Genomic DNA, 21,808 nt, shown 5'->3' on the forward strand with positions numbered 1-21,808 from the left:
AGCACAGTCATTTCTCAATTGCCAGGGACTTTCAGACTAGTCTAGTGGTGTTTAGTATCGTGGCTTTCTGAAGATTTACAGTACTGCATAGGTCTAATTGTTCAATGCTGTTGTTCAGTGCCTTTGGGATACCAGTTGTAGATGTTACTATTGGGAAAATGTATATCCTGTTCATGTTCCATAGTCTTTCAATTTCCTCTTTTAATTCAGCATATTTCTGGTGTTTTTCACCTGTTGATTTCCATATGTTATGGTGTTTGGAATGGCTCTATCTATTAAGTATGTTATTCTTGCTTACTTATCCTGTAATATTATATCCTATCTGTTACTATAGATTGTCCTACCTGCAATAATAATCATCTTTTTGGTATTTGCACAGTTTATCCTCTTTTGCACATTGGTTGGTTGCCCACCTTTGCGTGTAGTTTTGCATTGATTCTATTGCATTTCTTTGTTCTACTGTGAATGCCTGCAAAAATTTGAATTTCAGGGCAGATTATGGTGACATATATATACTCTGATAAAAAGTTTACTTTGACCTTTGATCCAGGAATGGTGAAACAATGAGCTTCTAAAGCAGAGCCAGACTTCAGAAGTGGACTTTAATATATGTTCCTTACCATGTTCACCGAGAGACAAATTTCAGCTTGAGAGTTCCTGTGTTTGTATTTATTGAATACATACAGAGAAAGATAGTAGAATAAAGTAGGTTAATTTAGCCTGTGCAATTAAACCAGCTCGTGGGCTAATTGTGTGGTGTATTTCACCAGTATTAACTCACATCGTTAATAGAGAATCTAACAGTCAATTTCTTCCCACGCATTTGAAAATAAGCACAGCAGAAGTATAGTAACATTTATTCATCCTTCAGATGAATTAATAACCCAATATGTCTCTCTCAGCAAGACAAAAGACATCTTGCACAACTTCATCGGAGAGCAAAGGCTTCTCCTAGGTGAATTGCATAGTGTTTCCCCTTTACAGTCTGTCTCATGAAGGAGATACAGAGCCTTCTGACATAGTGTTAAGACTATAGCCTTTCCCTCAAGCAATACACACAGAATGCTGGAGAAGCTCAGCAGGCCAGGCAGCATCTATTGAAAAGGGAAAGCAGTCGATATTTTGGGCTAAGACCTTTCATCGGGATGTGTCAGTCCATGGCCTCCTCTACTGCCGCGATGAGGCCACACTCAAGTTCAAGGAGCAAATCTTAATGTTCCGTCAAAGAAGCCTCCAACCTGATGGAATGAACACTGATCTCTCTAATTTCCAGTAGTTGAACCCCCTTCACCTTTTCTCCATTCCCATTTCCCTTTCTCATATTATCTCCATTATGTTACTCTGGTGCTCCTCCTCCTTCTCATTCGTCCATGGTCTTCTGTCCTCCCCTATCAGATTCCCCATTCTCCAGCCCTTTACCCCCTTTACCAACCAACTTTCCAGCCCTTTACTTCACTCCCTCCCCTTCACCTGGTCTCAACTATCACCTACCAGTTTGTACTTTTTCCTCCCCTACCCTTACCTGTTACCCTGACTTTTTCTCTTTCTTTCCAGTCCTGAAGGAATGTCTCAGCGTGAAACATCTACCACTTATGCTTTTCCATAGATGCTGCCTGACTGGCGGAGTTCCTCCAGCATTTTGTGTTTGTTGTTTAGGATTTCCAGCATCTGCCAATTTTCTCATTTGTGAACCTTTCAATCAAAGTCAGCAAAACAAAAAGATTGGTGAAGAGAAGGCAGTGGAAGTTGTCTACATGGGCTTTAACAAGGCAAAAGTACTGCATGGGAGGCTGGTCCAAAAGGTTAAGTCACATAGCATTCAGGTTTAAGTGTTCAATTGGATTCAATGTTGACTTAGTGGGAGAAGCCAGAGAGTGATAGTAGATGGTTGTCACTCGACACCAATGACTAGTGGTGTGTCGCAACCTGGGGTCATACAGACCCCTTGTTCAATGTTATTGGTCCATGGCATTAAAAACATTGTGATCCATTGATTTAGCTGATAATGTGACAAACGGGATTGGGAAATTTGCAAATGACAGCAAGAGTGTTTCACTTTGGAAGAACAAACCAGAGTAGGATTTATACAGTAAATGGTAGGACACTGGGGAGAGTGGTAGAGCAAAGGGACTTGGGAATATAGGTTCATAATTCATTCAATATTGAATCACAGGCAGATAGGATCATAAAGAGAGTTTTCGACACATTGGCCATAAATCGGGGCACTGGGTATAGGAGTTAGAATGTTATGTTGAATGTGTATAAGATGTAGGTAAGACAAATTTTTGAGCATTGTGTAAAGTTCTGATCACCTATCTACAGGATATTAATAATTCTGAAAGACTGTAGAGAAAATTTACAAGACATCACCGAGACTTGAAGACAAGAAATATAGGGAAATGTTGAATTGGTTAGGCCTGCTTAGTGAAGGCCAATGTGCCAAAAACTCCCCAATTCTTTCTACGCTACATCGAAGGCCGCATTGGTGCTGTGGTTGCTGCTCCCATGCTGAGCTTATTGATTTCATCAACTTCACCTCCAACTTCCACCCTGTCCTCAAATTTACTTGGTCCATCTCCAACTCTTCTCTTCCTTTTCTCAATCTCTGAAGACAAACTGTCTACTGATATCTCTTATAAACCTATTCTCACAACTACAAACAAGAGAAGATCTGCAGATGTTGGAAATCTGAGCAACACACAACTATCACTCTAACAGCTATCCTGACTATACATCTTCTCACCCTGTCACTTGTAAAAATGCTATTCTCTTTTTTGAGTTCCTCTGTTTCCGCTGCACCTGTTCTCAGGATGAGGTTTTCCAGCTGAGAGGTCCTTTTTCAAAGAACACACTTTCCTTTCCATCTCTATTGATGCTCTCCTCACCCACATCTCCTCCATTTCCATCACATCCACCCTCACCCCATCCTCCCACTGCCATAAGAGGGATAGGGCTCCCCTTGTCCTTACCTAGCTCGTTATCCAACATATCGTTCTCAGTAACATCTGCCATCTCCAATGGGATCCTACCATGAAGCACATCTTCCCCCATATACCCATTCCACAGTGGGCTCTCTCTATGTGATTCCCTAGTCTATTCATCACTCTGCACTGATCTCTCTCCTGGCTCTCCAGCCCTACACTCCCTCTCTCAGCACCATTCAGGCCTCTTAGCACTGATTTGAAATCCATAATTAAATATAATGTGAAAGATTTTGGAGAAGGCAGGAGAATGGGGTTCAGACGGATAATAAATCAGCCTTGATGGAATGGTGGAGCAGTCTCGATTGGCTGAAACTGCTCCTGTGTCTTGGTGTTTTATGGGAGTATTACACAAGAGTAAATAACATGGAAAAACATACAGACAGAGATATTTAAATATTTAATAAGCTCCATAAATGAGTTGCTTGAATTACACATCATTAACAGATTTAATGTAATCATTCTGTAGGGAATTCATATCAATTTTGTTGAAGATTATTTTCAGTTTTCCTCCTGAAATGAAATGTTTCCACTCTCTTCTGTCTTCTACTTCAACAGTCTCCAACACCCACTTATAAATTACATTAAAATATTCAGAAGCTGATCTCTGGATTATTTTTTTTAACTGCAAATAAAATGGATATCTTCTTTCTTCGCAGATTATTATGGCGAAATATATTTTCTCAGTCGAATGAGTTTGAGGCTGTGTGCAGTAGTCCATTAGAACTCAGGTACACTCCATAGCCGCTTTAATGGGTACCTCCTGTACCGAGTGTATGTTCGTGGTCTTCTGCTGCTGTAGGCCATCCACTTCAATGTTCAATGTGTTGTGTGTTTAGGGATGCTCTTTTACCTATCACTGTTGTAATGTGTGATTATTTCAGTTACTGTCACCTTCCTGTCAGTTTCAAATAGTCTGGCCATTCTCCTCTGTTCTCTCTTATTAACAAGGTACTTTCATCCACAGAACTGCCATTTAATGGATTTTTTTTGTCATGCACCCCATTCTCTCATAAAGTGGCCACTGAGGACATCTTTCAGTTTTTCAATTACACCATTCCAGCAAATGATTGCCCAACATGAAGTGCCTACACAAGTATTATTAGATCATCAAAGATAAGAAGGTTGAATATAAATTATTGATTATGCTGTGATAAATAACATTACAGTATTTGATTAGATGCTTGTACGTTATTGGCGAATATTGGGAATGCAGATGAATTCTGCACCTTCAGTGAGATTTGAATTAAAAATAGAAAATTCATGAAGCAAGGAGAAAACTTCTGTTAAAACTTTGTGAGTTCGACCTGCATCTTCCCTTCTTAGAAAATATCCAACAAAATATTCAGCTTTATGATGTGTTGAAATTTAAGTAGGCTGCTGCTATGACAACCAGATTCAAAATAACCAACAAACATGTTCAAATTTAATTCCATTCTAATATTAAATATTGATGTCTTAAGTTAAGCAGGAGTCTTTGGGGATTTTGTGGTCCTGTCAGTTTTGCGGCCCACATTATGATTATTATCTTTTACTATTTACTTATTTAGTGATACAGTGTGGAGAAGGCCCTTCCAGACCTTTAAGCCGCGCTGCCAAGGCAACTCCTGATTAGCCCAACCTAATCACGGGACAATTTACCATGACCAATTAACCTACCCTGGTACGTCTTTGGAGTCTGGGAGGAAACTGGAGCACCCAGGGAAAACTCTTGCATTCCACGGGGCGGGCATACAGGGACTCATTACAGAACAGTGCCAGAATTGCATGCCAAAGTCTGGAAAAACTCCACGCTTGATAGTGTCGTGCTAACTACCAAGCAGTTTTTGAAAGGAATATGTTAAAATTCTGCTGTTAACAAACTCTGCTCTTTTCTAACAACGAACATCCATCAGATACAGTGTGCAGAGTAAACATCTTCAGTTACCCTGCCACTACCCACTTCAATCCACTCTTCCTAATTGTGCTTGAATTGAATTGAAATGACTTTATTACTTACAACCTTCACATATGCGAGTAAAAATCCTTATGTTACATCTCTGTCTAAATGTGCAATGTGCAATTTACAGTAATTTATAATAAATAGTATATACAACATGACAGTCAATATAGTATAGAAATACAATTGCGTCAGCATGAGTTAAGCAGTTTGATGGCCTGGTGGAAGAAGCTGTCCTGGAGCCTGTTGGTCCTTGCTCTTCTGCTGCGGTACCATTTCCCGGATGGTAGCAGCTGGAACGGTTTGCGGTTGGGGGTGACTCGGGTCCCCAGTGGTCCTTCGGGCCCTTTTTACGCAACTGTTGAAGATTTGTGAGGGAGGAAGGGGAAGAAATTCACAATCAACCACAGACTGCAATTGAAAAAAGAGTCACTGTAACGGCAATGCACAAAATGGTCTGGCATCCATTGTCATTCTCTCAGGAAATGTGCCTACATTATGGAACAGGGCACCACAGTATCGTAGCAGTTAGCTCAAAGCTATTACAGCTCAGGGCATCGGAGTTCGTGGTTCAATTCTGGCAACCCTCCGTAAGGAGTTTATATATTCTTCCCATGATCTGGATTTCCTCCAGGTGCTCTGGTTTCTTCCCACATTCCAAAAATATACCAATTAGGGGGTTAATTGGTCATTGTAACTTTTCCTGTAATTAGGCTAGGTTTAAGCAGGTGGATCATTGCGCGTGCCATTTGTTGGGCTGGAAGGGCTTATTCACACCATATCTCTAAATAAATAAACATGAATGGAACTCTATAGCACAGTGCTGATCGTTCAGCCCACAGTATTGTACTGAACTCTTAATCTATTCTAAGATCAATCGAGCACTTCCCTCTGACAGAGCCTTGCATATTTCTATCAACCATGTGCCTATCTAAGGTTTTTTTAAATTCCCCTAATGAATCTGCCTCTACCACCCTGCCGGGGAGTTCCATTGCATACTCTCTGTATAAGCTTACCTCTGACATCCCCCTTATACTTTCCTCCAATCACCTTAAGATTTTTCCTACCCCCCCCCCCCCACAGTATTAGACATTTCCACCCTGGAATAAAGTTCATGCTGTCCACTTTCTCGACAACTCTTATCATCTTGTACACCTCAAAGAAGTCACCTCTCATCCTCCTTTACCGCAAAGAGAAAAGCCCTGTGTATTGTGTGGAAATTAGACTCGGACTGCAACTGAGTAATGTGAAAATAATTTGCTTAGAATCTTTAAGCATTATCGGACAGGAGCAACACACAGAACTTCTAAAGAACTCAACAGGTCAGGGAATGGGATTTTTCTATTTCCGGGCCCTTTGAATTCTTCCATTGCCTTGTACATTGCTCCAGGAGACTAACCAAAGTCCAAAGTTCAAAGTAAATTTATTATCAAAGTCTGTACTTGTCACCAAGTACTATCCTGAGATTCATTTTCTTGTAGGCATTCACAATAGAAATAATGAAAAGCTACACAAAAACAAAGACTGATAAATTGTACAAATCTAAAAATAAACAATATTAATAATAATAAAACACCAAAATATGCTGAATTAAAAGAGGAAGTTGAAAGACTATGGAACATTAACAAGATATATATTGTATCTGTAGTAATATATACAATTGTTATCATCCCAAAGGCACTAAACAATAGCATTAAACAATAAAGCCTACATAGCAATATTTATGTATATCTCCAAAAAGCCACAATACTAAACACCACTGGAATAGTCCGAAAGTTCCTAGCAATTGAGAAATGAGTGTGCTTGGCTACGTCTGTACCTCCGCTTCTACCAGCTTGAGATGAGAAAAAAATACTGTAAATAAATAAACAACACTGAGAATTTAAATGTCATTAAATGTAGGTTGTGTTCAATGATAAATTCAGAGTAGTGCTGAGTGAGGTTATCCCCTCTGGTAAAAGAGCCTCATGGTTGAAAGGTAATAAATCTTTCCAAAGTTGGTGGTGTGAGACCTAAGGCTCCTGTATTTCTTCCTGATGATAGCAGTGAAAACATTGTACAATGTGATTGCAAAAAAAACCATAATAGAGCCTTTACTTCCTTCTGAGTCTGTGGAGATTCAGCATGTCATCAAAAATCTTGACAAACTTTTATAGATGTGTGGTGAAAATTGTGCTGACAGGCTGCATTACAGCCTGGTAGGGGAACACCAATGCCTTTGAGTGGAAAATCCTACAGAGTATAATGGATTTGGCCCAGTATGTTATGGGTAAAGCCCTCTCAAACACTGAGCTCTTCTAGGTGAAACATGATAGAAAAACACAATCCATCATCAAAGATTCTCACCACCCAGGCCATGCACTTTTCTCACTGCTGTCATCAGGTAGAAGGTACAAGTGCCTCAGGACTCACACCACCAGGTTTAAAAACAGTTACTACCCCTCAACTGTCAGGCTCCTGAACAAAAGAGTGTCCTACACTCATGTATTGAGATGTTCCCACAACCAATGCTCTTATTTTAAGGACTCTTAATCTTGTTATTACATGCTCTCATTATTTCTTGCTATTTATTTTTATTTGCCTTTGCACAGTTTGTTGTTTTCTACGCTTTTGCTCTTTCATTAATCCTGCTTACAGTTACTGTTCTATAGATACGCAGAGTGTACTCACAGGAAAAATAATCTCAGGGTTGTATGTGGTGACATGACTTTGAACTTTGAACAGAGTATGGTATGGATGGTGGGGGTCCTTGATGACGAATTCTACTTTCTAGTAGCAGTCAGACTTTGTGCTAGTTCTCCACTCCATATGCATGACTTTTTCTACCTTCTTGTTATAGCATAGAGTCCAACAGCGCAGTAACAGGCTCTTCAGCCCAAATCAACCATGCCGAGCAAGATTCCCATCTAAGCTAGTCCCATTGTTTGCATTTGGACCATGTCCCTCTAATCCTTTCCTGTGTTTTTCCATTTAAAAATTAATATTAATAGTTTCAATAGTTCCATTTCATATCAGAGAAATATATGCAATATATTAATAGTTTCAATAGTTCCATTTCATATCAGAGAAATATATGCAATATACAAGAAATTCTTGTTCTTCACAGCTGGTAGAAGCGGAGGTACAGACATAGCAGAAGTGTCCCAAAGATTGAGTGACAGCAAAAACATAGAACCCCAAAGCCCCCCCACTACCCCACTCATGTGCACACACAGCAGCAAAGCAAAAGCCCTCCCCCACCCCCACGAACTTGCACAAGAAAAGCATCAGCATCCTCCACCTATCAAACATCTTTAGTATTTCAAACTTCAACCATTAGAATTTAACTAAATATTAAATAGAAATAAAAATAAAGATCCAACCCAGATGGTGAGGATCGACGTGACTAATGACAATGCCTTGCAGACTGTTAATGAGATTACTTCTTATTCACCTCTCTCTCCCTCTCTCTGGTTTTGGGTTACTTCTTTTTTTACTGCTATTTTGCACAGTTTTGATCAGAACAGATTGGCCCTGTAGACTGAATGACTCAACACTAAATTGAACTGAACTGAACTAAACTGAACTTTCCAGACTGTTTCTAGGACTCTGTGATTTGATGTTTAATATCTTGCGTGATATTTGCTCATTTTTTTGCAATTTGCATGCTTTGTTACGTGTTGGGTGTTGTATATTTTCTCTGAACAGGTTTCATGGTGTTAGTTTAGTGGCTATAGGAGAGAAATCATAGGATTGTATACTGCATGTATAGCTTGATAATGAATGTATTTTGAATCTTTGAACCTTCGTATCTTTGAAGTTAACTGCATGTTGCTTAAAAGGGATTTGATTAGCACAACTAGTAGAACAGGGACCTAGTGTTCATTCCTAGCCTCAGGTGCTGTCTGTGGAGAGTTTGCACGTTCCCCTGTGTTCCGGTTTCATCCCACATCCCAGAAATCTATTTTTCAGTTTCCCAAAGATGTGCTAGTTGGTAGGTTGACTGGTCACGGAGAGTCAGACTCCACTTAACGACTGAACAACAAAGGACCAACAAGGATAGGTCTTACACAGTGAACGGTAGGGCACTGAGGAGTGTGGTAGAACAAAAGAATCTCAGAATACAGATGGAATTCATGGGGGAAAACATTCATTGATCATAGAACACTACAGCACAGTATAGACACGATGGTCCATTGCATTGTGCTGACCATTTAACCTATTCCAAATTAATCTAACTTTTCCCTGTCACATAGCCTTTCATTTTGCATGTGCCTATCTAAGGGCTTCTTAAATGTCCTTAATGTATCTACCTCTATTACCACCCCGGCAGTGGGTTCCACACAGCCTGCACTCATTGTGTAAGATGACATCCCCCCGTCCTTTCCTCCAATCACTTTAAAATTGTGCACCATCATATTAGCCATATCCACCCTGGGAAAATGGCACTGGCTGTCCACTCCATAAATGCACTTATCTTGTTCACCTCTATAAAGTCACATTTCATCGTTCTTTGCTCCAAAGAGAAAGTTGCCTGATCGAATTCACAGGGACAAAGCATTCATTGAACAGAAAATATTACAGCACTGTACAGGCCCATCGGCTTACAATGTTGTGCCGACCTTTTAACCTACTCTGAGACACTTCTAGCCTTTTCCTCCCACCTAGCCCTTAATTTTTCTACCATCCAAGCATTCAAATGTTTACACTTAAACATACAATGCTATCTCTCTCATGGTCCACACACTTCGCAAAATTTAACAACTTTCATGACAATGGAAATTCTGAAACTGAACACAGTTGCCAAGCCACCATAATACTGCTGGCTTATCAACATAAGACCATAAAATATAGGAGCAGAATTAGGCCATTTTGCCCATCAAGTCTGCTCCACCATTTCATCAATTTTCCTCTCAGCCCCAATCTCCTGCCTTTCCCCCCAACCCCCAGAATCCCTTCGTGCCCTGACCAATCAAGAATCTATCAACCTCTACCTTAAATATGCATAAAGACTTGGCCTCCACAACTGCCTGTAGCAAAGAATTCCACAGACTCACCGCTCTCTGGGTAAAGAAACTCCTCCGGATCGCTATTCTAAAAGGATGCTCCTCTATTCTGAGGCTGTGTCTTTTAGCTTTAGACTCTCCCACCATAGGAAACATCCTTTCCACAGCCACTCTATCAGGCTTTTCACTATTCAATGGGTTTCAATGAGGAAACCCCTCATTCTTTTGAATTCCAGTGAATACAGGCCCAGAGCCATTAAACGCTCTTCCTATGCTAAGACGTTCAATCCTGCAATCATTTTTATGAATCTTCTTTGAACTCTTTCCAGTTTCAGCACATCGTTTCTAAGATATGGGGCCCAAAACTGCTCACAATACTCTAAGTGAGGCCTCACCAGTGCTTTATAAAGTCCCAACATTACACCCTTTATTTTTATATTCTAGTCCTCTTGAAATGAATACTAACATTGCATTTGTCTTCCTCTCCACAGACTCAACCTGCAAATTAACCTTTAGGGAATCCTGCACAAGGACTCCCAAGTCCCTTTGCACCCCAGTTTTTTTCTCTCCATTTAGAAAATTGTCACAAGTGGCACGGGTGAATTTCTTCCTCATTTCAAAATTCAAAGTTCAAAGTTCTAAGTAAATCTGCTGTCAGAGTACATCTATGTCACCATTTACTACTCTGAGATTAATTTTCTTGCAGGCATTCACAATAGAAGAAAGAAATGCAATAGAATTTATGAAAAACTCCACACAAAGAGTGGGAAACAACCAATGTGGAAAAGAAGACAAACTGCAAATGCAAATAAATAAATTGATAGATAGATAGATAAATAAATAGACAAATAGATAATAGTGAGAAAATGACTTGTGGAGTCTTTGAAAGTGAGTCCATGGATTATGGAATCCATTCAGAGTTGAATTGGGTCCAGTTTTCCAGGCTGGTTCAGGAGCCTGATGGTTGAAGGACTCCTGAACCTGGTGGCATAGGACCTAAGACTCCTGTAACTCATTCCTGATAGCAGCAGCAAGAGAGTATGGCCTTGATGACACGGGTCCTTGCTGCTTTCTCATGGCAACGCTAACATGCAGAGTACTGAATGATATTAGATTCATGTTTTAGTTGTTTGGTGGTTCTTACGTAAGCATCGTACAGTTTGTTCAGGACATTTATTTTATAAACCCATCTTCCTTTTATCTATCTGAAATAGACATAAATTAAGAAGGAACGTTTTCCATTTTCTCACCATGATACTTAATGAAAGCAAATAATAAAATAAATGGGATTAAATGAAAGCCAATGTGGCATTTTAACAACCTTCCAAAAAGCGATTGTTGAATTACAAATCACATCAAGTCTTATAATTCATTCTGAGGTCCATTCATTCGAATCGGTATTATATCAAAATCACTTTTCATTAAAAAGCATTCAAACTGAAAGTTCATTTGCTTTTAACATATTTGCTCTTTGGGTTGTTCCTGCAGGTTGAATGAACCCAATTCCCCAGCACAATAGTGTAGTGGTTAGCACAATGCTTTTCTATACAGGCAATTCAGGTTCAATTCCTACAGCTGCCTGTAAGGAATTTGGACACTCTCCCGGTGCCCGCATGGGTTTCCTCCAGTGCTCCTGTTTCCTCCCAAAGTCCAAAGACATACTGGTTAGTACGTTAATAGGTAATTTTAAATCATCCTGTGAGTAGGCTAAGATTAAATTGAGGGATTGCTGGGCAGTGTGGTTTGAAGTGCCGGAACAGGATATCTTGTGTGGCAACTCAATACCTAAATAAATTCATTTCTGGGAAGTTAAGAACTGAAGATCTTGACCCAAAAAGGATAACTTTGCTCAACTTCACTCGCCTGTCACTGAACTGTTCCCACAACCTATGGACCCTCTTTGAAGGATTCTTCATCTCAAGTTCCTGATATTTATTGCTTATTTATCTATTATTAGTATTTCTTTCTCTTTGTGTTTGCACAGTTTGTTGTCTTCTATCCACTGGTTGATTACCCAAGCCAGACAGTCTTTCATTGATTCTTTTATGGTTATTAGACTATAAGTAGAGTCCAACTACATGGGTCGGTGTCACAGGAAAGCAATATCCATCATCAGGGGCCCCCACCACAAAGAACACACTCTTTCTCACTGCTGCCATTAGAAAGGGGGCATAGGAGACTCAATACATACATCACCAGGTTCAGACACAGTTATTACCCCTCAACCATCAGGCTCTTGAATCAAATGGAATAACTTCACTCACCTCATCAGTGAACTGCTCCCACAACCTAAGGACGCACTTAAAGGATCCTTCATTTCATGCTCTTGATATTTATTGCTTTTTCTTTTGTTTGCTACTTTGTATTTACTATTAAAGCCCGCAAGAAAATTAATCTCATGGTTATATATTGTGACATATATGTACTTGGATAGTAAATTTACTTTGAACTTTGAACTTGAAGCAGGGTTTCAACCCAAGACATCAATAGCTCCTTCCTCTCATAGATGCTTCTCAATGCCCATGGCATTTATCCATCAGACTGTTTCCAGCTCAGGTTTATTTATCACAAATACATCAAAACATAGAGTACCATGTGTCAATTAACAAGCAACTAACCCATGGATGTGCTGGGGGCAGCCCACAAGTATTGCTACACATTCTGATGCCTAAATAGGTTGCCCATAATGTTGGGTGTCAGGGTGGAGATACATCTCTACCAAAGGAGGTGTAAGTTGCTCCTTCCCTCCACTAGCCTGCAGGTTACCCTTGGGTAAGATGTAGCACCTACTTAGCCCCCTACCAGGGTCATGTGAACCCATGGGAGCAGACCCTGAATGGTCGTATGAGGAGCTGATGCAAATCACAAGTCCTGGTTATGTGACCACTTACACTAGGCAGACAATCTCTGAAATGTTATTGATAATGGCTGGGATTACCCATTTTGTAAAGACACTGCCCAGAAGAAAACAATGGCAAACCACTTCTGTTGAAAAAAAATAATTGCCAAGAGCAATCATTGTTAGGGGAAGACCATGTTTGCCCACATCATATGACATGGCGCATAATGAACGGACAATATTCAGCAGAGCAACAACCTAAACCTCAGGACTCAATCATCACAGGTCTGACCTTTGGGCCTAACCCCAGCCTCTACATACATTTGGTCTTTGACCTTTGGCCTTCTACTGCCAGACTCAGTTTTCAAGTTCAAGTTCAAGTTTGTTGTCATCTGCCTGTATATATATACAACCAAATGAAACAATGCTCCTTTGGACCATGGTGCACCCACAAAATATATATCACACAGCATATAAAACAAAAATATTACCGACAATAAGTTAATAAAATATAATTCAAAGTGTACGTAGAGCACAGTACAGGTAATAGTGAACTCCCATAGGAAGTGTGGAGAGGAGGGGACTTCAATCAGGTCCACTGCCGGAGGCTAAAAACAGGAAGCGAGTTGTGGCAGTATAGTAGAGCTTTGACCAACAGCCACTCAGTGTTTGAGATTGATTAGAAAGAGCAGATTAAAGGAAAGCAGGGGCAAGTGCAATGGCTATCGTCGAGCAGCGGCCATTGTCTGAGTGGACATAATCAGAGTAGTGATCTTAAGGCTTTAGCTCCCCAAGGCTTTTGCGAAGAGAGCTTTCACTGAGAAAAAGCAAACAAAAGAAAAGCTCAGGTTTTTTTTTCCTTCTCTTCATTATATCTGCTCGGCTAGGATAATGGAGATGTCATGCAGGATAGTGCACCACTCCTCTTGTGGGATGTGAGAAGTTAGGGAGGCTCCCAGTATCCCTGACCACCACAACTGCGAACAGTACATCCAGCTGTGGCTTCTAACAAACCATGTTAAGTAGTTGGAGCTGGAACTGGATGAACTCTGGATCAGTCAGGAGACTGAAGGGGTAATAGATAGGACATATAGAGAGGTAGCTACACCCAAGGTGCAGGACGTAGGAAACTGGGTGACAATCAGGAAGGGAAAAGGGGTTAAGGAGCCAGTGCAGAGTACCCCATGGCCATCCTCCTCAACAACAGGTATATTACTATGAATTCTGTCAGATTTGGGTGTCCTAACAGAGGAAAGTCGCAGTGGTCAGGTCTCTGGCACTGATTTTGCCTCTGCTACTCAGAAGAGAAGGGGGAAGAAGAGCCTCACTGTGGTGATAGTGGATGCATTAGTTAGCAGATGGACAGGAGCATCTGTGGGCAAGAACGAGCTTCCTGGATGGCATGTTGCCTCCCGGGAGTCAGGGTCCGGGATATCTCAGAGCAAATGCTCAATGTTCTTGTGGAAAGGTGAAAAGCCAGAAGTCATGGTTCCTTTAGCTTGTTCGTCCTTCAGAGTCGAAGACGACCATGACTTCTGTCAGGTGGAGGGTTTGTGACTATGGGTCCGGAGGTGACTGGTGAGGCCAATCCGGGCCCTGAAAGCTTGCCCACATGTGGGACACATGAGGGTAGGTGCTGCAGTGGAAGTGGAGGTAGCTCGAGCCTTGCGCGCGGCACGTTTCCTCTGAGCCTCTGCGGTGCGTCTGATTTCTGCTGCATACGCTCCTTTAGTGGTCCTGCTCCACCAGGTTGGGCGGTCCAGAGCAAGCGATTCCCAGCTACTGGGATTGATGTTGAGGTCTTTGAGGGACACTTTGAGGCAGTCTTTGAAACGTTTCTTCTGCCCTCCAACTGAGCGCTTGCCCTGGCTCAGCTCTCCATACAGCAGCTGTTTTGGTAGTCGACTGTCAGACATCCTGACGACATGGCCAGCCCATCTGGCTTGGGCTTTCTGTAGGAGGGTGTAGACGCTGTGGGTGCTAGCCCGCTCCAGGACCTCCATGTCTGGGACTTTGTGCTGCCATCATACATGGAGAAGTCTGCGGAGGCAGCTCAAGTGGAAGTGGTTGAGCTGTTTAGCGTGTCTGCTGTAGACAGTCCAGGTCTCGCTGGCATAGAGGAGGGTGGTGAGATCCACTGCTCAATAGACCTTCAGCTTGGTGGTAAGGCCGAGTCCTCTCCGCTCCCATACATTCTCACGGAGCATCCCAAAGGTGGCACTGGCTTTGGCAATTCTGTTGCTGATCTCTGCATCTATGTTCACTGCTCATGATAGAGTAATGCCCAGCTAAGTAAAGCTGTCGACTGCCAGTAGCTTCTGCCCCTTTACTGTGATGTGTGGTTCCTGGTAGGGCTTTCCGGGTGCGGGCTGGTACATAACTTCGGTCTTTTTGGTGCTGATTGTAAGTCCGAAGTTGCCACAGGCTCGTGAGAGGCAGTCCATTTCTCGCTGCATCTTCTGCTCTATGCTGGCGTTGAGGGTGCAATCATCAGCGAATAAGAGGTCTCTGACGAAGGTCTCCTTTACCTTTGTAACAGCCTGTAGACGCCAGAGGTTGAATAGCCCACCGCCAGTCCTGTATCTGATGTGTATACCATCCTGGCAATCGCGGAAGGCATCAGTCAGCACAGCAGAGAAGACCATGCTAAAGAGTGTAGGGGTGAGAACACATCCTTGCTTCACACCATTCATCACCGGGAAGGCTTCTGACTTGTCACTATCATCCAAAACTTTCACCATCATGCCATCATGGAACTGTCGAACAATCATGATGAACCTGCTAGGGTAGCCAAACTTCTCCATTATCTTCCATAAGCCATCTCTTCTGACCGTATCAAATGCCTTGGTCAGATCGATGAAGGTCATAAAGAGGTCGTTGTGCTGCTCTTGACATTTTTCCTGGAGTTGGCGTGCAGCAAATATCATGTCGATAGTTCCACACTCTGCACGGAAGCCACACTGGCTTTCTGGGAGGAGACCTTGCTCAAGGTGTTGGAGAAGGCAATTAAGCAGGACGTGAGCCAAGATCTTCTCAGCTATGAACAGGAGGGAGATGCCTCGATGATTGTTACAAGACTGGCAGTTGCCTTTCCTCTTGTAGATGTGGACTATGCTGGCATCTTTCAACTGTTGCAGGACCTTTCCTTTGTTCCACATAGACTGGAAGAGCTCAGTCAGCTTCTGCATCATGAATGGGCCTCCTGCTTTGTAGACTTCAGCAGGGATTGCATCTGATCCTGGTGCTTTGCTACAAGAAAGTTGCCTGATGGCTTTTCTGACTTCTTCTTCTGTGGGGAGGTTGTCAAGGTCCAGGTTGATCTCCACCTGAGGTAGGCGAGCAATGGCCTCATCATTGATTTTGCCAGGGCGGTTGAGGACCTGGTTGAAGTGTTCAGCCCATCTCTCCAAAATCTGTTTTTTCTCTGTCAGCAGCCGAGTCCCATCTGCACTGAGGAGGGGGGAGGAGCCAGAGGACTGAGATCCATACATAGCCTTCAAAGTGTCATAGAAACGCTTGGTGTCATGACTGTCTGCGTAGCCCTGGATCTCATCGGCCTTATTGCTGAACCAGACATCCTGCATCTCACAGAGTTTCTTCTGCACTTTCCATCTTGCACTGGCGAAGGCATCTATCTTTGCTTGTGATGTGGGATCGTTCTGGTGCGCTCTGAACAGTTGGTGTTTCTCTGACAAAATTGCCTGTATCTCCTCGTCATTCTCATCGAACCAGTCTTGATGTATACGGATTGCTGGTCCAAGGTGTTCGAGAGTGGTAGAGTAGACCGCATCTCTGAAAGCCGTCCACTGCTCTTCAATGCTGGGGTGGTCATCCTGGGGTGTGTCAAGCAGCCTGCTATCTAGGTCTTCACGAAATTCTTCTGCAACTACACTGCTCCTCAGCTTGGAGACATTGAGCATCTTTGCAGTCTTCTGACCTGGGGGTCTTCTCACAGGCAGGATGCGAAGTTTAAACTTGGACACTATGAGTTGATGATCTGTCCAGCAGTTGGCACCACACATGGCCTTTGTCACTCTCACATCTTGCCAGTCCCTCTTTCTGGTGATGACATAGTCAATCAGATGCCAGTGCCTAGGGCGTGGATGCATCCAAGATGTCTTGTTACGGGTAGGAAGGCGGAATAGGGTGTTGGTGATGACAAGGTCATGCGTAGCGCATGTCTTGAGGAGCAGCAGGCTATTGCTGTTACACTTGCCAATACCTTGTCTTCCAAGAATCCCTTCCCAGGTCTGGTAATCTGTCCCCACTCTGGCGTTAAAGTCCCCGAAGACAATAAGCTTCTCTGACTGTGGGATTGCTGCTATGAGGGTGTCAAGTTCTTCATAGAACTTATCTTTGATGCCATCTGGGTTGGTCATCATTGGGGCATATGCGCTGATCAGCGTTGCACTCCTCTTATTGCCAAGGGGGAGCCGAAGCATCATCAGGCGATCGTTGATGCCCTCTGGAAGCTTGGCAAGTTTACGAGCGAGGTGGGATCGGATGGCAAATCCAACGCCAGCCTCTGGTCATTCAGTGCTGCTGCGACCGCTCCAGAAGAAGGTGTACCCACCACCACGTTCTGTAAGCTGGCCCTTGTCTGCTAGGCGTGTTTCGCTGAGTGCTGCAATGTCCGTGTTATAGCAGGCTAGTTCTTTGGTGACCAGTGCTGTTCTTCTTTCTGGTCTGACAGCCTTGGTGATGTCAAGCAGAGTTTGCACGTTCCACGTGCTAAGGTTGAGCACCTTCACTTTCATCTTCTTTGTAGTTCGACCGCTGAGTGGGATCCCCGCCAGCCGTGGTGTGCTGGCCAGGGTAAGATGAAGCAGGCTATGTTTGAGGCACCTTTTCTAGCCCCTTCCTCCATGGAGGTGAGCAGAGCGATTCCTAAAGAGGACTGCTCAGACACCCAGGGGGCTGCCGAGCTCCACTGCTGCTTCATTCAAGCGGAGAACGACCCAATGCCCTGGGCCGCCTGTGTGCAGGTTTGTGACTACAGCTTCTAGTGTATCCACACCTGCTGCTTCACCACTCACCCATCGCCACAGGACTTGAAGATTTTTGGCGGAATGGCTTTGGAGTCGTGACTTGCGCTTGACTTGGATTAAAGTGAGGGAGAGTTGTGCAAATCGTCAGCCTCACTCTCTCATCCCGACCTATCTGTATCCAGTTGCAAGACGGAGTCAATAGACAATAGACAATAGGTGCAGAAGTAGACCATTCGGCCCTTTGAGCCTGCCCTGCCATTCTGAGATCACGGCTGATCATCTACTATCAATACCCGGTTCCTGCCTTGTCCCCATACCCCTTGATTCCCCTATCCATAAGATACCTATCTAGCTCCTTCTTGAAAGCATCCAGAGAATTGGCCTCCACTGCCTTCCGAGGCAGTGCATTCCAGACCCCCACAACTCTCTGGGAGAAGAAGTTTTTCCTTAACTCTGTCCGAAATGACCTACCCCTTATTCTCAAACCATGCCCTCTGGTACTGGACTCTCCCAGCATCTGGAACATATTTCCTGCCTCTATCTTGTCCAATCCCTTAATAATCTTATATGTTGCAATCAGATCCCCTCTCAATCTCCTTAATTCCAGTGTGTACAAGCCCAGTCTCTCTACCCTCTCTGCGTAAGACAGTCCAGACATCCCAGGAATTAACCTCGTGAATCTACGCTGCACTTCCTCTACAGCCAGGATGTCCTTCCTTAACCCTGGAGACCAAAACTATACACAATACTCCAAGTGTGGTCTCTCCAGGGCCCTGTACAAATGCAAAAGGATTTCCTTGCTCTTGTACTCAATTCCCTTTGTAATAAAGGCCAACACTCCATTAACCTTCTTCACTGCCTGCTGCACTTGCTCATTCAGTCAGTCGTGACGGCTGGAGATAAGTCGGGATGCTGTGGATGGCCAGCAGTGTCCTATGTGTCTCACTGTGCCCTGATTGCGCTCCACAACGCTTTGCTGGGTCCACCTTTCTACTCGTTGGACCGCCAAGTGGTGGTCTCCTCCGCGTAGTCCGCCAAATTCAGTCTTCGCATGCATAGGTAGACAAACCCTAACTCACCGAGGGTTTGAGGCCCATCGGCTACCCTCACCAGGTTTTGCCGGCCAGTCGAAGCCGTTGCCCGGGGTGTGGCCACTGTTGCATGCAAACAGCTACGAGGAACCACTGGTGAGAGCCGAGTGTCAGGTGAGGACCAATGCCGATGAACTACTCAGAAGAGTACGACGTGTTCCCTGTCAGAGGTACTACCTCTCCCTGACACCCCATACACCCCTTCCTTTAGGTACCATTGACATGGTAGGGCAAGTGACAAGGTTCTGCATAGGTAGTTTACAGAGTTAGGTGATAAATAAAAGAGCTGGACCTCCAGGGTTGTGATCTCAGGATTGCTACTGAGGCCACATGCTAGTGAGGCCAGAACTGGGAAGATTATACAGTTTAACACTTCGCTAAGGAGTTGGTGTAGGAGGGAGGGCATAAGATTTTTGGATCATTGGACTTTCTTCCACAAAAGGTGGGACCTGTACAGAAGGGAAAGTTTGCACCTGAACTGGAGGGGGACTAATGTCCTCACAGGAACGTTTGTTAATACTGCACGGTGGAGTTTAAACTAGAGTTGCAGGAGATGGGAACCAGAGTGCCAGAACAGTTATTGGGGAGATTGTGGAGGCAGATGTTGGTAAGACCTCAGACAAAGTTAGGAATCAAAAGGTTGAGCATGGTGTGACAAAATCAAAAAGTGTGAATACAGGACTGAAGGTATTGTATCTGAATAAGGTAGATGAACTTGCAGCACAATTGCAGATTGGCAGATATGATGTTGTAGGCATCATTGAATCATGGCTGAAATATTATAGCTGGGTGCAAGGGTACAAATTGTGTTGACAGGATAGGCAGGAAGGCAGATGGGCAGCATTGCTCTGATGGTAAAAAAAATGAAATCAAATTATTGGAAAGAGGTTACATAGGTTCAGAAGGTGTTGAATCATTGTGGATAGAGCTAAGGAACTGCAAGGGTAAAAGATGCTGATGGGAGTTGTATACAGACCCCCCCTCCCAAACAGCTGTAAGAATGTACCCTACAAATGACAACAGGAGATAGAAAATGCATGCCAGAAGGGAAATTTACAATGGTCATGGGGGAATTCAAAATTCAATATGTAGATTAGGGCTGGATTATAAGAAGGGGAATTTCCAGAGGGCCTACAAGAAGGTTCTTTAGAGCAACTCGTGGTTGAGTCCACTACGGGATCATCTATTCTGCATTGAATGTTATGGAATACACTAGAATTGATCAGAGAGCTTAAGATAAAAGAACCCTGAGGGGAAAGTGATCATAATACGATCAAATTCCCTCCTAAAATTTGAGGAAGAGAAGATAAAGTCAGTTGTATCAGTATTACTGTAGGGAAATGGGAACAACAGTGACATGAGAGAGGAGCTGGTCTGAATTGATTGAAAAAGAACACTGGCAGGGATGATGGCAGAGCAGCAAAGGCTGAAATTTCTGGAAGCAATTCAGAAGGCACAGGATATGTACATCCCAAAGAGGAAGAAGCATTCCACAGGAAAGATGACACAACCATGGCTAATAACAGAAGGCAAAGCCAAAGAGAGGGCATATAATAGAGCAAAAAAAAAGGAGCATTTAAAAATCAACAGAAGGCAATAAAGAAAGTCACTAATAAAGTGAAGATGGAATATGAAATTAAGATAGCCAGTAATATTAAAGAGGATGCCAAAAGTTTCTTCTGATACATTAAGTGTAAAAGAGAAGCAAGAATGGATATTGGACTGCTGGAAAATGATGCTGGTGAAGTTGAAATAGGGGGCAAAGAAATGCCAGATGAACTGAATGAGTATTTTGCATCCATTAATCTTCACTGTGGAAGACACTAGCAGAATGGTAGAAGTTCCAGGTGTCAGGTGTCATGAAGTGTGTGAAGTTATCATAACTATGGAGAATGTTCTTGGGAAACAGAAAGGTTTGAAGGTAGATAAGGCATTAGTAATGACCTTACAGGAATCATTAGATTCTGGAATGATTCTAGAGAACTGCAAAATTGTAAATGTTACTCCACTCTTCAAGAACAGAAGAAGGCAGAAGAAAGGAAATATAGGCCAGTTTGTTTGACCTCAGTGGCTGGGAAGATTTTGGAGCTGATTATTAAGGATGAGATGTGAGGATACTTTGAGGCACATAATAAAATAGGCTGTAGTCAGCATGGTTTTCTGAAGGGAAAATCTTGCCTGATGAATCTGTTAGAATTTTTTTATTGAATAATAAGCAGGATGGACAAAGGAGAATCAATTCATTTTGTGTACTTGGATTTTCTGAAGACCTTTGACAAGGTGCCAAACTGAGGAGCAAAGGGACTTGGGAGCCCTTATGCAGGTTTCCCTGAAGGTTAATTTGCAGGTTGAGTCTGTGGTGAGGAAGACAAAAGCAATGTTAACATTCATTTCAAGAGGACTAGAATATAAAAGCAAGGATGTAATGTTAAGGCTTAATACAATGCTAAGAGGCCTCACAGACTATTGTGACCAGTTTTGGGCACCTTATCTTAGAAAGGATGTGCTGAAACTGGAGAGGGTTCAAAGGAGGTTCACGAAAATGATTCCAGGATTCAGTACTTGTCACATGAAAAATGTTTGGTGGCTCTGGGCCTGTATTCACTAGAATTCAGAAGAGTGAGGGTTGACCTCTTTGAAATCTATCAAATGTTGAAAGGCCTTGATAGACTGGATGTGGAGGCGATGCTTCCTATAGTGGGAGAGTCTAAGACCAGAGGATACAGACTCAGAATAGAGGGGCATCTTTTTAGAACAGAGATGAGGTGGAATTTCTTTAAGTAGAGATGGTGAGTCAGTGGAATTCTTTGCCACAGGCAGCTGTGGAGGCCAAGTATTTATGTTTATTTAAGGCAGAGGTTGATAGGTTCTTTATTGGTCAGGGCACAAAGGGATACAGGGATAAGGCAGGAGATTGCAGCTGAGAGGAAAATTGGATCAGCCATGATGAAATGGTGGAGCAGATGCAATGGACCAAATGACTTT

The sequence above is a fragment of the Hemitrygon akajei genome, chromosome 10 (assembly GCF_048418815.1).
Source record: "Hemitrygon akajei chromosome 10, sHemAka1.3, whole genome shotgun sequence".
NCBI classification, from domain to species: domain Eukaryota; kingdom Metazoa; phylum Chordata; class Chondrichthyes; order Myliobatiformes; family Dasyatidae; genus Hemitrygon; species Hemitrygon akajei.